General features: G+C 37.5%; 2 long non-coding RNA genes across 2 annotated transcripts; both read left to right on the top strand.

The window, feature by feature from the left end:
• The first annotated feature begins 565 nt into the window (after nucleotides 1-565).
• Nucleotides 566-8,415, top strand: LOC135075873 (uncharacterized). The gene is made up of 2 exons (XR_010258135.1): nucleotides 566-635; nucleotides 8,306-8,415. It is a non-coding gene; the product is annotated as an uncharacterized LOC135075873 (long non-coding RNA).
• Nucleotides 8,416-9,715: 1,300 nt separating this feature from the next.
• LOC135075872 (uncharacterized) lies at nucleotides 9,716-10,127 on the top strand. Its single transcript, XR_010258134.1, has 2 exons — nucleotides 9,716-9,877; nucleotides 9,961-10,127. It is a non-coding gene; the product is annotated as an uncharacterized LOC135075872 (long non-coding RNA).
• The last annotated feature ends 221 nt before the right edge of the window (nucleotides 10,128-10,348 follow it).

The following is a 10,348-nucleotide window of genomic DNA, read 5'->3' as shown; positions in this document are numbered from 1 at the left end:
CATGGCAAGTCTACGGACTATGTCATGATACGGGGGGGGGGGGGGGGGGGGGTTGTCTTTCAATCTTCGAATCAATAGGTAACCTTGGGGTTACTAGGGTTTTGGAACCCTGGGGGGGTACCAGGGGGTGCCTTAGGACTTATAACGTGGGGGGGGGGGGTGATCTCCCCGGGTGATTCTGCCGAACATTTTACTTATTTCAAAACAGGACAAGAAATTGAAGTAGGTATTTACTTATTTCAAATAAACACATCCTTCGAAACCAATTTAACGGACCGGCAATGATTAGGGATAAGGAGATAAAATTATATGAAATCACACCACAAGCGGAATAACCAAATTACTTATGCTAGTATCTAGATACAAATAAGTACACTATAGACATTAAGTAAAGAAGGAAAATGTAGTACCTGAATCTTTAGGTTTAAATACAGCTGTAGCATCTTCTTTAATCATTCGTAGACTTCACGCTTCAGTGATCAAGTCAATTCCTGATTGCTTTATCAAATACTTAATTCAACATGAAGTTCTCGGCTTTTCTCATGGTGGTGATGGCAGTCCTCGCAATGCTCTTCGGCGCTGGTCACGGTAATCCTGAGCCGAAGGTGCCAGTCAGGCAAATTGGCAAAGCTGTGGTAAGTGCATAGCAAAAAATATTAGGATAGTCCCATAACATTTTGGCGCTAACAAAAACATGCGCAGAATGTTTTGATTCCCTTTCCATTATCAAAATAGATACCCACAACAAGGGACCATACCAATTTTTTTTTGTTTATTACCATAATTTATTTTAAAGTAAGCACTTAACCAGCGCAAATCAACTTAATAATATGTAGGTACTTACAATAATTATCTTCATTGACTATTAAGTTAAGTATATCTCTACTACTACTCAGTAAAATAACACAACGATTTGAGTTATCACTTTTTGCGAGCCGCATACATTATTAAGTACTTAGTTTATTTTTAACTGTAACTCTGAAAGTTGTGAAAGAAAATTCTTCATAGTCAGCGTAGAATCTATTCATTTTTCTGTTTTCTTTTTCGTGAATCGTGAATTTTTCCTTGGGTCTTTTAGATTTTGCGGTACGGTATAGTGTTATTTTATGAAGATTTTTCTCTTTTTTTCTTTTAGAAAACTGGATTTGGAATAGCTAGCGCAGCAGGCACTGCCCATGACGTTTACGACCGCATCAGAAACCGAGGATAAATAAATATTTTCAAATAAAAATAACATTTTACATATTTTTTTGTTTTTATTGTTTTAGCAATACCTACAGCTAAACCTTTAGGTACCAGACAAACCTTTAGGGATTTATTCTGTTTTATAATAATCTCGAATACCATAATTAGGTAACATCTTTTAATAATAGTAAATACTTACGTGTTTTTACTTCAATAAGTGCTCTGAGGCACATCTGAGGGCTGAGTGTGAGTTTGAGCGCGTCAAAAAATGACGAATTGTACAGCGCCCCTAGCGGGAAACGTTCAAAAACTAAAATTTTCATGATGTAAACTCACACTCAGCCCACTAACTGGTCTTTTAGGCTTCCAGCATACAACTTACCAGTGTAATATAATTTAATTCGCTTGCATAAGAAAATTAAAAGGAATGCTAAAACTAAAACCTAACGCACAAAATTCGTGCAACAGCCATTCTACAGACGACCACTATACAATGAAGTAAATACTGTGGCATTTCATATAATGGCAATAGGTGCTATTTTGCAACAAAAATAAATCATGTAGGTACAGTGCGATCGTGCGACTGTACCTACATATTCAAGAAAGACTGGACTGTCGTCATAAAGAACAAAAAACAGCAAAAGGAGTTCACCCGTTGGTGGATTACACTTACAAAGCAGGTTTTTTTGAAAACATAGATCTTTTTCCTTTGGTCGGAAATTGTATTGTTAAGCGCATCTGCACTTATCAAGGCAGTAGTACCACAGATTACTACTTAATAAGTTACTGTAGTACTTACAACATAAACATAAAACAATTCCTTCCGAGTTTAATAGAATTTCAATGTTAGTGTAACAGAACACTACCTGCGGTTACGGGTTCGATACTCCGATTCATCACCATATTAGTGTTTTATTAACTAGTTAAGTACATACTTACCTTAAAGTTCAGAATATCCTAAATAATTTTGTTTTTAGTGATGTCTTTATTACTATTATTTATAATTATGATAAAATTCTAAAATATCTATAAACCGCGTCGAATTACGAATATTTCAATTAACTTTCCCTATGAAACGAACACAAAGATCTCTGATCCTTGTTCACTTAACTAGGTACTTAGGTAGCCATTTCAAAGAAAGTTATATTAATTACAACAATATAATATATCGACGGTCCCTACGTATATTAACGTATCTGAAAACGGCCAATTTTACAGGAGAGCGGTTTGAAGGTTTAAACATGTGTAGCTCGCGTTCTATTTATCATACATTGATGAAATTTGGTATAATAGTTTTATATGAGGTATATTTTATAAAACATGAAGAATTATCAAAAAATAATCACAATAAGTGTATTATTTGTCATTTACTCACTTGTACAACGGAAAGTTTTTAGTTACAAATGACGTAAGTGGTACTTACTGACTTTTACGTTGGATTAATATGTTTGTTTAAATTATTAACTGCCACATAAGTAATTGTACACGGGAACAAAGTTCAGCTACTACTGACAGTAGCTCTCACTCTAGGCCCATAGTTCTGCTTGACGAGGCTTAACAGCGTCCCGCCTCGTTTCCCAGATAGTTGCATATTGGAGGCACTTCAATACCTTAAGATTATTCTTTATCTAAGGGGTCTTTTGACTGAAGAATACCTGTAGAACCGGTAAATTTTCTTTGTCAATAGAGCCGGCCAGGTTTGACAGCATGGCATCGAGTCCGAAGATCCACATGGCTCTTTTTTGAGTTCGATCTTGTGGAACATTGAATACGACTGGGTACTAAATGGAACCCTTTTCAAGGGCATGGACATTTCAAGGTATCATCTGTCATGCAGATAGTTTCATAATTACAAGAATATCTTCATAACTTTCAGAGCCTCCCCTCCAACAGCGAGGCGGTTTGCCTGGGCGCCACAGACGGCATTATGGTCAATTCAATCAACAGGCCAAGGACCACATATATTTAAAGGCATCCCTGACACCATCACCTGACGCCCGCATCACTGTCAAAGCTAAGGCCCAGATCAAATATCTAAGAGTAAGGTCCTGTTAATCACCAGTGGCGCCAAGTAGTGAGCGCAAATACGGTGACCTTAATTGTATATAACCAGTGTCAGCTCGTATTTTTTCCAATCCGTCCCCGTGCGTATGGAAGACAGCTTGCTTTTTCGTGGCTGCTTCCCTAATTTGGGGGTCCGAAAACTCTATGTCGGAAGGCTATGGAGAAAGGCCCGGAGCTCTATACTGGTACCCTCAAAAGCATGATTCTATCCCATCTAAGGCATCACCCTCGGGAAGGGTAGCGCTGCCCATCTTCTAAGACCTTAAAAGGTCCCGAAAGTCTACAGGGCTACATCGTCGGCTTTAACGTAGCGTGAAGAACGAGGTGAAACGTGGGAGGACAGAGAGGCCATTTGACGTGAGACTCGCTAGACTGTGCTGTAGTCTAGTAGTTGATAAACCACCTCGCCGTGGCTAAGTTGAGCCACCGAACTTTATTCGCACTTGTGCTGAAGTTTAAGGTTGCTCGAGCGATTGCACCATGACTGGGCACTTATCCTTCGAGCCCTACCTGTATTGCGGTGGCTAGGAGCATACGACACACCATATTCTTACGGGATAGCATAGTCAAAGCTATTTGGACGGTAGCAAAACCTGGGTGGTAATGTATCACCTCTATCTGAGAAGACAAGGTGCCGCAAGAAACTGCGGTACGATAGCGCGACTACGAACCAAGTGCGGGTGCATTTGAATTCGCTCCAGGGAAGGTGACAGTATAATTGCCTCCTATTTTCCTTCCTCGGTAATGGCCAGCGTAATAGGGGCGTGAGGCTGCACGGGAGGCATTGTATAGATAGGCCACCACCACCATCTGCTGACGGTGAGTGTGTGTATGGGAAAACTGTGTACTTCCAGCTGCTCTCGTCCCAACTGTCGCCGTGTAGGCGGGAGAGGTCTTTGTCCGGAATCTCAAAGTTAGGGTATTTTTAGTGGGTATACCTTATCCTTCTGGCGGGTATGTATGTATGCAATATCATGTAATAGTAGCTTCTAAATGCAGTTAATTGAAGCTATTGTTTGTTAGTGTTACCTGCTTATATTTATTTCTGAATGCCTTATTATGCTTAATAAATAAATAAAATACATTTTATGATTTTTTACTTGTACCTTGTATTATAAAGTAGCATAGGAGAAGAAATTGGTTGCGTTGAGTCTAATAAATGATCCTAGATACTTCAGTCGTTGTATATCATATTTTATATTGTTTTGACTTCACTTTTATCTCCACCAAATATTGCTAAAATACAATTTCTCAGCGTAAAACACCGTTACTGGCACTAACTTATAGACATAAAACAAACTTTTCCAAAGTAAAACATTTGTAGTGGCAGTTACGGCTAGAAGATACTTTAATTTTCCGACGTAAAAATAGGTAAGTGCCACCTACTTATAATAGTAACTTTAATTTTCCCTAGTAAAACAACGCAACTATCTTATGCCTACAGTTAATTGATTAATTTGTCGTTGGTATAATGTTGAGTGAAATAAATTAAGTCAGAAACCATAATAATACCTATTTCCTTCATAAATTACGTATAAATTTACTCGATCTGCGCAAATGAAAATGGCAGTTGCGGGGCTGGGCGCGCGGAGTAAGGCGTGCGGTCCAACGTAAAATTTCTTAACTCCCACTAATGCAATTTTACTGCGGAAATCGTTCTAATTTTGTAGTTGCGGGATTTGTTTTTTGGCGTTTTAAGGTTCAATTTGAATAAAAACTGTATGTTTTTTTAACTGAGCCGTAACTGTTAGGTGCTCTGAAGGTTTTGCAAACAAAAACGGCAAATCACGGAACTGGTAGATACTGAATTGTACGTAGGGACCGTCGATATGTTTGTGCACAAAAAGGAAAGTTTCAACAAAAAGGTGGGTTTTAGTGAGAAATTTTGTTTTAACTTGTACGAGTATGTGTTTGTGAGTTCTTCCAAACTTTCTGGGTTGATAAAGTGAAAAGTCATGTTTAGGAACTTTGAAAGTAGTAAAGAATTTTTATTTTCATATAGTTTTTAGTCTTTTACATTAAGAATTATGTTTAACATAAAATATTGACGTTGAAAATCAATGTTTAAGGCGGAAAAGATTTAACTATCATTAAATTATAATAAATAGGTAAAAATATTAAAGAACAGTAATAAATTATATTATTTTATCCTCGATTCTTGATGTTGGTGTACACTTCGTGGGCTGTGCCTGCCGCTCCAAGGACACCTAAACCAGTTTTCTGGAACAAGTTAAAAATCAATTAAATTTTCTATCTTAATATTAAGTAAATTTCGTCCAAGGTAAATTAGTAAACTTTGAAATATACTTATACTGTACATGAGTATTCAATACTTACAATAGCTTTGCCGATTTGCTTGATAGGGACTTTAGGTGCAGGGTTGGCGTGGCCAGCTCCGAAGAACATGGCGAGCACCGCCATCACCACCGTGAACAGAGCCGTGAACTTCATGATTGAGCACTGACTGACTTCTAGGAGGACTGAGGAGTACCAACACACGCTGCGGTGGTGAAGTGATGAATGTGGTCTATCGCAGTACGCACTTTATTTAAAGCAAACAATATCGACGTGCCTTTCCTTACTGGATTCCAGAGGTAGGCTTGGGCTATTCCGATATTACGAAGTTCTGTTTCCCATTTGTTAAACGTGACGTCAGAGGTATTGGCACAGCTTTAATCTTGAGAAAAGGTAGTTATAACCTCATGTTTGACCTAATATTATTTACTACGTGAGCTACGATATGTATTATGTCCTCATGAATCGTTTACTACGAATGCCCTGACCTGAACGATCTACGAGTAATGATATCGGCCGTAGTAAACATACCACACAAATAACATTATTACTCACAATATTGTGTACAAATTACTATGGACATCTCATTACTACGGCCTTTCGTACGCGTGTTACTGACCGTACCCATTACGTACCTCTGACGTCTTAAGTTAGGAATGGCCATGTGCTTATACATAGGAATGTCCCGAGCTTAGGCGAAGGGTTTGGTAAGGAAAGGAATGTTAATATTTGAACTATAAATTAAGTGCGTATTGTACTTGAACGCATTCACAACTCAAACACTACAGCGTGTGTTAGTAAACTCCTCAGTTAGTAACTACAAGAAGTCAATCATGAAGTTCACGGCTCTGTTCACGGTGGTGATGGCGGTGCTCGCCATGTTCTTCGGAGCTGGCCACGCCAACCCTGCACCGAAAGTCCCTGTCAAGCAAATCGGCAAAGCTATTGTAAGTAATTCTACTTCAAAACAATCCTACTTAATATTTTCATTAATGTAAAAGTTTGTGAGGATGGATAATGATTATCGTATCTCCAACAAACATTCGTCCGGATTTTTATTCTTTCATGCAAAAACTATTGAACGAGTTTTGATAGAACATTACATAGCTGCATACTTCAGTTGATGCTAGAATGATAACGAAATAAAACTGAATTTCACAAAAGCAAGGGCAAAAAGCAAAAGCTACTATGAAATATTTATAAAACGACGCGATCGGAAAATTACATAAAACTGTTTTTATTCCAGAAAACTGGCCTAGGTGTCCTTGGCGCCGCGGGCACAGCCCACGAACTCTACAACAACATCAAGAACCGAGGATAGTGCTATGTTATTAAAACTACGGATATATTTTTGGCCGTAATCAATAATTAAGTAATTATTGCAATATCATAATAAGTATTTATTAATTGTGTATGAAATTAAGTCCTCCGAAATAAATATATTTTGAAAGTTCCTAATTATATGAATTTCTTTTTCTTTGCCCGAAATCTGAAGGAGTCGTTTATATTCAGGCAGTAGCGGCGTAAGGGGGGGGGGGGCGTTGGGGGCGGTCCGCCCCGGGTGCCAAGCATCAGGGGGTGACATAAGTCGCGCAGATTAGTACTCACTGGCGCATCTGCATGGCAAGTCTATGGTCTATGTCATGATACGGGGGGGGGGGGGGGGGGGGGTAGTCTTTCAATCTTCGAATCGATAGGTAACCCCAAAAACCTGGGGGGGTACCAGGGGGTGCCTTAGGACTTATAACGTGGGGGGGGGGGGTGTTATGTAACTTACAAGAAAAAGAAGTAGATAAGTAACTACTTTGAGAGGCGATTCTGCCGAACATTTTACTTATTTCAAAACAGGACAAGAAATTGAAGTAGGTTATTTACTTATTTCAAATAAACACATCCTTCGAAACCAATTTAACGGACCGGCAATGATTAGGGATAAAGAGGTAAAATTATACGAAATCACACCACAAGCGGAATAACCAAATTACTTATGCTAGTATCTAGATACAAATAAGTACACTGTACTTAGACAGTAAAGAAGGAAAATCTAGTACCTAAATCTTTAGGTTTAAATACAGCTGTAGCATCTTCTGTAATCATTCGTAGACTTCACGCTTCAGTGATCAAGTTAATTCCTGATTGCTTTATCAAATAATTCAACATGAAGTTCTCGGCTCTTCTCATGGTGGTAATGGCAGTCCTCGCAATGCTCTTCGGCGCTAGTCACGGTAACCCTAAACCCAAGGTGCCTGTCAAGCAAATTGGCAAGGCTGTGGTAAGTTCATTGTAAAAAAAAAAGCTTATTAGGATAGTTTTCAGACTTTTAAGCGCTAACGATAACACGCGCGTTTTGATGCCCTTTCCATTATCAAAATAGATACCCACTTCAAGGGACCATACCTATTTTTTTTTGTTTATTACATAATTTATTTTAAAGCAAGCTCATAACCAGCGCAAAGCAACTTAATAATACTTATAATAATTATCTTTATTGACTAATTAAGTAATAATTTCTCTACTAACTACTACACAGTAAAATAACGATTTGAGTTGTCACTTTTTGCGATCCGCATACCTGCATAGGTACCTACTTTTAACTGTAACTCTGAAAGTTAAGAAAGAAAATTCTTCATAGTCAGCGTAGAATCTATTATTCTTTCTGTTTTCTTTTCATGAAGGTTATAGAATTTTCCATGGCTTTTTTAGATTTTGCGGTACGGTATAGTGTTATTTTAATTAAGATTTTTCTCTTTTTCTCCATTAGAAAACTGGATTTGGAATAGCTAGCGCCGCAGGCACTGCCCGTGACGTTTACGACAGCATCAGAAACCGAGGATAAATGAATATTTTCAAATAAAAAATACCTTTTACATATTTTTTGTTTTTATTGCTTTACCAATACAGCTAAACCAGATAAACCTGTAGGGATAATGCTGTTTTATAATAATCTCGAACACCATAATTAACATCTTTTAATAAAGTCAATACGAACTTCAATAAGTACTATGGTAATGTCTTCCAGGCTTCCAGCATACAAATTACCATGTATTTTAATTTTAATTCGCTTGCATAAGAAAATTTAAAGGAATGCTAAAACTGAAACCTAACGCACAAAATTGGTGCAACAGCCACTGTACAGACGACAATAGGAACAATGAAGTAAATGCTGTGGCGTTTCATACTTTCTTATGATAGCAATAGGTGCTTCTTTGCAACAAAAAATAATATCATGTACCTACAGTGCGACTGTACATATTCAAGAAAGACTGGACTGTCGTTATAAAGATTAAGAGACAGAAAAGGAGTTCACCCGTTGGTCGATTATTAAAAAGACGGACCACTTACAAAGCAGGTTTATCCTTTCGTCGGAAATTGTATTGTTAAGCTCATCAGCACATAGCAAGGCAGTAAGTAGTACCGCCTCTGTGGTCTAGTGGTAATACCACCTGCTTCAGACTCAAAGGACCCGGGTTTAATTCCCAGTGGGGGCATATTTTTCTGTTTGGTTTGGTATTCGGCCTGATCATCACTTACCATCAGGTGAGGAGATACAGGCCAAGTGAATAAAAAAAACCCTTCCAGATTTAATAGGATTTATGATTGTGTTCTTGTAACGGATTACAACGCTGCTTGCGGTTGCGGGTTCGATTCCCACAAACGTACTTAAACTACTTATGTATAATGCTTGTGAATAATTAATGTACCTACCCAGAGTAATTAATGTGTATCTATTTCACTATACTGAAATACTCAAGTCCGGGCCTATGTAACTGTAAGTGATTTAAATGTTTTGAACATTTTAATCCTTGGGAAATCCTTGTTAAAGTTTTAACTTTGCGATTCTCATTTAGTACTTAATAGGTATTACCGGTATGACTAAAAGATCTGTATCTATTTTAACACTAATATAAACAAAAATATAAGTACCCTAGGTAAGTGAGCGTATACATACACCAATAATTCAACTCACGTCTACAAACGTGTATGCATGCAGAGCAAATGTCACTGAACTGACTATTATGACTAAACCTGCGTAGGTACTAACAATGACGTTTGTAAGAGATAGCGCTTGGGATAGCCCAAGCTTACGGTAATTGAAATTAAGGAAAACAACATTTCGTTATTGTGCCTTTAAATACTGAATTTGCTGCAGCGAGATGTATTCCCATCGGATTCGCCATAGCGTGCATTTGTACCTACATCATCTCTAAGTCATGAAGTTTTCAACTCTTTCCATGGTGGTGATGGCGTTGCTCGCGATGTATGTCGGCGCTGATCACGTCAACCCTTCGCCTAATTGGCAAAAAATCAAAATCATAAGCAAATTGACAAAGCTGTGAGTATAAGTTTTATAGATACAGTACCTATTTATATCTCAGAGTTTTATTTCATAATTGTACTATTAACATTCTTTTACAGGAACAGCATACAAAGTGGACACCAACATCAAGAATAGAGATTAAGAAACTCTAACAATGTTAACTTCTCATTTATATTCAAAAATCGAATGTAATTAACTACTTAAGTAATAATAATGTGACTTAGGTACCTAGATTTTATTTAAGTAAATAAAGCTGTTGAAAGTTCATATGCTATTTATTCATACCTAATTGCTTGTTTGTCCTCGTAAGTTACGTAAGTTACATATTGAAATCATTAACCTCCTCCTTCTGAGGCGGTCAGGTATTAAAAAGTTGCATAACTATTTTTTTTTTTTTTTTTTTTTTTTTTTAATACACATAAAAAAGTTCATAAAGAAATAGTGAAACGTCTTATACCAGTACCTACGTAAGAGTATGAGCTTTTT

This window comes from Ostrinia nubilalis, chromosome 11 (genome assembly GCF_963855985.1).
Source record: "Ostrinia nubilalis chromosome 11, ilOstNubi1.1, whole genome shotgun sequence".
Taxonomy (NCBI): Eukaryota; Metazoa; Arthropoda; class Insecta; order Lepidoptera; family Crambidae; genus Ostrinia; species Ostrinia nubilalis.
The sequence above is the reverse complement of the archived record's forward strand: the minus strand, read 5'-3'. Positions and strand labels throughout refer to the sequence as shown.